Source organism: Haliotis cracherodii, unplaced genomic scaffold (assembly GCF_022045235.1).
Source record: "Haliotis cracherodii isolate W230 unplaced genomic scaffold, xgHalCrac1.p SCAF_9, whole genome shotgun sequence".
Classification (NCBI taxonomy): domain Eukaryota; kingdom Metazoa; phylum Mollusca; class Gastropoda; order Lepetellida; family Haliotidae; genus Haliotis; species Haliotis cracherodii.
The window spans coordinates 52,562,729-52,568,928 of record NW_027266343.1 but is presented as its reverse complement, the minus strand read 5'-3'; the positions used below and the strand labels follow the sequence as shown (position 1 = coordinate 52,568,928).

At 38.0% G+C, this 6,200-nt stretch overlaps 1 pseudogene; it reads left to right on the top strand.

The window, feature by feature from the left end:
- Positions 1–3,213: 3,213 nt before the first annotated feature.
- Positions 3,214–5,545, top strand: LOC139451979 (myb-related transcription factor, partner of profilin-like; annotated as a pseudogene).
- The last annotated feature ends 655 nt before the right edge of the window (positions 5,546–6,200 follow it).

Below are 6,200 nucleotides of genomic sequence, written 5' to 3'. Positions count from 1 at the left end.
TTCAATTTTGTTGAAAACGGCTACCGCTCTATCAGCAAGTAGCTCTCAACTAACACAATGTACTATAAGCTTTTGGCCTCATGAATGACGATTGGTTGAACTGAACTTCAATGGCAATCCACATGTGGACATGAAGTCATCTTTCGTTTGCCACTGTTAAGAGGTGGGCAGTGGAGGTCAAGACGGGAACGAGAGACTCAAAGATTGTCAAAGGTCAGGAGATTCTTCAACTTACACCACTAAGGAAGAGGTTGATAACATTATGGAAGAACGACAACTCATCAAAAGGCCACGCACATGCAGCCAGGACAGTAGGCATCTCACATGACACAGTTGAGAACATTCTGAGAAGCGATGGAAACTTCCCACGTCTCCTCCTCGGACGAAGAAGGCAAAGTCTGTTCATGGCTTCAGTATTCCGGGATTCCAAAGTAATCCTACAGGAGGTCTACCTCCCGAAAGGTCGACCTTAAATATCCAATATCCTGCTAATCTGCGTAGGCAACAACGTGAGGCAATGTGAAATACCATTAATTATTCATCTTCTTCCTCTTACAAATTGCCACGTGTTGGTTGGGTTTTTAAACTCATCTGCACTTGGCTTTAGGGTGAAGGGTTAGGTTCAGTAAATATTGAAGAGCCAGCATCGGTTTCTCTTCCATTCTTAAGCTCATACACTAATACTGGTTTAATCCCCTTAAAGCAAGTTACTGGGGGCACGGGTGGCCCAGTCGTCAAAGGCGCCGCGATTCGCTGTAGAGAGTTGCGACCCTTGGGAACGCCAGGAACCTATGATTGTGGGTTCGAATCCCGGTTCGCCCCGATTATGTTTCTAGGTTTGTCAGCACCATACCCGTGCTCGTTGGTTTCACCGAAGTGATAAACGTCTGAGACCTGCATCACTTCGGGCTTTCCTCCCACATTAAGCTGAGACACCGTGATATAACTCGAATACTGTTAAAAGCGGCGATAAACCCAACTCACTCACTATAGAGAGTTACTTCCTGATAAACTTTGTTCAGTTTGGTTATCTGAGTCATAAAGGCCATATATATTAACAATATACGTTCCGTCTATTTATTTTTATATTTTTCTGTTTGTTGTTTAACGCCGCTCTCTTCAATATTCCAGCTATATGACGGCGGTCTGTAATCGAGTAATAATCGAGTCTGGTACAGACAATCCAGTAAGCATGGATCAATGTAATTGAGATAGACTAGAAGCAGTCAATCAAGTCACCGAGCCTGACTACCCAATCCATTTAATAGCCTCTCAAGGCCAGCATGGGTTCCTGGAGATCTATATTCTTACCCAGGTCTTCACTTAAACTGCTATACAATGTATAATCAAACTTCATGTTCGAACAAACTCGTCGTGACTTACTCATTCCTATTGTACTCACTGGTCTATTTGTAATAGGTTTCTAAAAAGTCTATGGTCTTATCGTTAATGAAAGTACACGCTTTTCTATTTTAAAACAAGTAATGTTTATAACATGTTATATTTTGTCTATTTGTTGGTATTGCGGGAGTTTAACTGTGTTTATGTGTTTTGTAGATATTATTTTCCTAAAAGCGTTATACATGCTACATCTACACGTCCATATTTCCGTGGGGGCACGGGTGACCAAGTCGTCCTGAGCGCCAGATTTCACTTAGGCGAACTTTAAACCTATAATCGTGGGTTTCACCATAGTGGTAAACGTCCCACATAACTTAGGACTTTCGGACATCAAGCTGATTTGACGCCCCTTGAAATAATACTGTTCAAATGTGGCTTACCCCAAATAACCCACTTACCCCCATTACAGCAGTCCTTATTGCTGAGGGTGAGGGTGGGGGTCGGGGTGTCGAGGTAGTCAGGAGAGGGTCACTAAAAAATATGACAGTCTCTACGGCAGTGTCATACAAAATAATACGGCAGGGTTATTACATAAAATGGATATCTTATAATGAAAAATAAATTGCTTTGTCACTTTGTCTTTTTGGGGAGGGGTATACTAAAAATGACAATCATGAGGTAAGGGTAATAACTTTCAGTATTCTTTTCATTAGTGCATAGGAGTCTTCGGAACCCACGCACGCACGCACGCACGCACGCGCGCACACACACACACACACCTCTGTTATAAATTACCTGTCCCTATGAGAACATGACATTCGGTGTAATCGGTGAACCACAAGAATAACCAGTGTATGTTACTAAAATGTGTTTCTGAATATTACATCCTAAGGTAAATGCTTACAATGTCTGACATACATGTACACTTATAAGATCCAATGCTCAGTTCCATGTTCTGCTCTGTTCCTCAGTCAAAACAACATCACGTACTTTGTCAATTCGGAAAATTCTTTGACTATGTTTTTCTGCATATAATAAGTAAAAGTAAACAACTTTTCTCCTGTTAACAGCTATTCAGTTTGTACATTGTTCCAGGCCTTTAATGTTCTTATTTCATCTCTGTTTTCGAAAATTTTAAATCTTCAAAGAATAAATTAAATAAAGCTATGTAATGCAGATAATGCCAGTCAGAGGTTCGTACGTTGTTCCACTCGCCTTATTAACATTTTGTCGCGCAGTACTAAGTGACTGAATGAGTTCTGTTTTACGCCGCAATCGTAAGTGTCCACCTATGTCACGTGATCAGTATGCAACTAATCAAATATCAGACCAGGGCCCGGTTGTTCAGAACCCGGTTATTTTAACGTCAGGTTAACTCCTAACCAACAGGCTGTCCTGGGTGTCGTTTGACGAAAGCCTCTTAGCGCCACGACCTCCTAACAGCTGCGGCCTAGTTTAGGATGTCCTAGCGACATGTTTTACAACCGTTTCACAAAGGCATCGTAAGCCCGTCGTAAACCCCTCTTAAGATAAAAGTGAGATTACGATTGACGACATTCTAACTTGCATAGCAACGCTATACAGTTCAAACCGGAAATTGAAGCGCACTTGTTACTTTTTATCAAACAAGAGCCAGATGCTTAACATGAATGAAATAAAAGCTCATATGGTGAGTATAGATAACTACAAACCTGTTCGAGTTTAATGATAGTCACACATAGTTCCATCAATAGCTGTCAAGTGTGATGGTTTGAATAGAAAATCCAGCGACAACAAGCTGCATCGGCAAAAATAGTAACTCTCTTGTGTGGAAACACGGAAGATTGTAATATAAGAGTTGTTCCCCTTCGTAACGGCAGACGACCTTATATTATGGACGCTTCTGGACTAAAGAAAAGAAAGAGAAGCTTCTCGGCTGACAAAGATATCATTGTGTCAGGTGTGGAAAGTAATTTTGACACGCTGAAGTCGGCCTTTACGAATACAGTGACAAATAATGCAAAGAAGAAGATTTGGAAAGATATCACCACGAAGTAAGCGCCTTTTATTCTGATGATACCTTAAAATGAAACTCTCATAAAATCTAAAAGTGAGTTCCAACGTAAGTTGATATCTATGATTATCACCCAGAATGTTCAAGAACGTAACAAGAAGTTGTAATGAGTTTCAAGGGTGATTAAATGTGAGGTATAATGAAACAAATTGGAAATGGCATGTGTGTGTGTGTGTGTGTGTGTGTGTGTGTGTGTGTGATGGTTTAGAGCAGTGGCTTTATACTGCTATACTGGACTACATAATGTAATGATAGTTAAATGAGGTCAGATTATTTTAATTTGTTTGGTTTCACTTTTTGACATAAACAACTACAAACCACCATTTCACTTCAAAATGTTAGTAACCTCTCACTGTTATTGCATAATGATCAAATTTTGAAAGAACAGGAGAGTGGGTGAGTGATTGTTCCTCAAAACCACAGCATCAATCTTGCCAGTTTTCTTGGCATAACTGGAAGTGTTATGATTTATGATGAACAAATATAGTAACATCTTACACGAATTTTACACAGTACAGTCTTATTTTCAAATAAAGATACCAATTTCAAATAATTTTCACAAATGACACCATGACACAAAAAATTGTGATAATTTTAAATATCAGACTAAATGCCACGGGTGACATAACACGGATTGAGGAGGAAGTACGTAAGAAATGGACGGATATGAAGGGATGTGTGAAGAAGGCAGAGTCAGCCAGGAGCCTGAATGCTAGGAGAACTGGCAGTGGACCATCCAGAGATGACCTAACTGCAACTGAAAAGAGGGTAAATAATTAACATACATTCATGTTAGCCTACAAACAAAATGTTTCAATATGTGCCTGATGAAGTAATGGTTTGACACATATTGAGTTTATGTAACAACAGACATAATACATGAAAAATTAATTGTGTATTACACATTTTAAAATAAACTATTATCATAGTAATATAGCCACCAATTCCTGCTTTAAATAGATTCTACAACTGATTCCATCCTGTGCTACTTAGGGGATCTCAGAAGGCATGGAATCACCTTGTAATGATCACACTTCCTTCTTGGGATTCACGTACATGTGTATTAAAGTCAATAAAGTATGTAACTTAATCAAGTTTTATGTCTATTTCATGGTATATTTATGTATTATTGACAATATTTGTCTATGATAACACCAATGAAAAATATGTTTTATTAATTTAACATTGTTCGTTCAGTAGCTGATGAAGCTGAATGTTTAATGTTTGGTAAATAATACTTCAAACTCATTTATTTCTTTGTTTTGAAGATGTGAATGAACAAAATATTGCCATATTAAAAAACGAATACTTTTTATGTTAACGTGTAGCTCTTCTATGTCATATTTATTAAACATTTTTCTTGAATGTGTGTTGTAATATCTTGTTGATAAAATTTTAATTTATCTGTAGACACTATTGCTCCTTTTTGCCTCCTGCATATTGGCAAATTCCCCTTACATATTAAATGTATTATAAATGAACACATGTATACAAAAGAAATATATGAGATTTGTCAATGCACTTACAGTGAGGCACAATAAACCAATATCTTCAATACAAATATTTTTGTGCACTCACAACTTATATATTTCCGATTCTCCATAGGAAGTGTTTTACACTCACTGACAGTTACAAGCACAGGAGAAACTGATTGTGGAACTAGCACAGGTATGAAATAATTTTATTAATAAAGATAATCAAATGTTACAATTTACACTGACATGGTGAATAAATTCAATATACTTGGTGCTATTTTATTCTAGAAATCCAAGTGTATGCTGTAAATACATGTGAACAAACTGAATACCTGTACCCCTTGTGAGATGTTAGCAGTTACAATTATCTTAACAAATTATATACATTTAAGAAAAGAACCAAGCCAGTCTGGAGGATGTAATGATGACTCCTGCTATCAGAACCAGTATGTATTAAACATTATGCAACTTTATTCAATAGTAAATTTGTATTAACATTAAAAAAATCAAGTCACTATATCATGAATTCTAGTAAATAATACAAATTTGTTTTCAAGGAAAACCTAAAGGGAAGCCTGTGATCAAGAAAACATCTACAACCGGATACTGTATCACACAAGAAGCCTGTAAGGCTTTCGTGAAACGGCACCTTAATGTTGATGGCATTAGAAAATAAACGATCCGTGCCGTCGCGACAAGACACCCACAAGCAAGATCATGCATTGTTCACAACCGTTTGATCCTCATCAGTTGGTTCTTACGAAAACTTTAACATCACAAGGTGTAGCATTACAACATCTACACTTGTGTGATACAGTATCCGGTTGTGGGGTGTGGCAGGGTTATAAGGCTAACCACTGATTGTTTCCAGGCCAATGTCAGGTTGTCCATTGATACACCTACACTATAGCTTTAAAGTGTAAATTTATTGATTTTCCAAGATACATCGAACCACAGCTTGGATGCGTAAACATGTTATTGTCCCAAGATTCAGGGAAACTTTGGCTTCGATGTGTAAACATATTGATGCCCAAACTACATTACAAGTGTAGTTTCAGCGTGTAAACTAGATGATTCCAAAGACGCGCGGGGAAACATGCAGTACTCACATCTATCAGGTTTTACGAAGCTTTTAGCAATATTCCAGCAATATCACGGCGGTGACACCAGAAACGTGCTTCGCACATTGCGTCGATGTGAGAAATCCACGATCAATAATCAACTCTCGACTGAAGACTGAACTACATTCTGAAAACACATGGTGTTGTTTTTATCACAAAGAAAGAAACCCACACAAATCCTAATATCCAGTTTCTACTGTGTCTTGGATA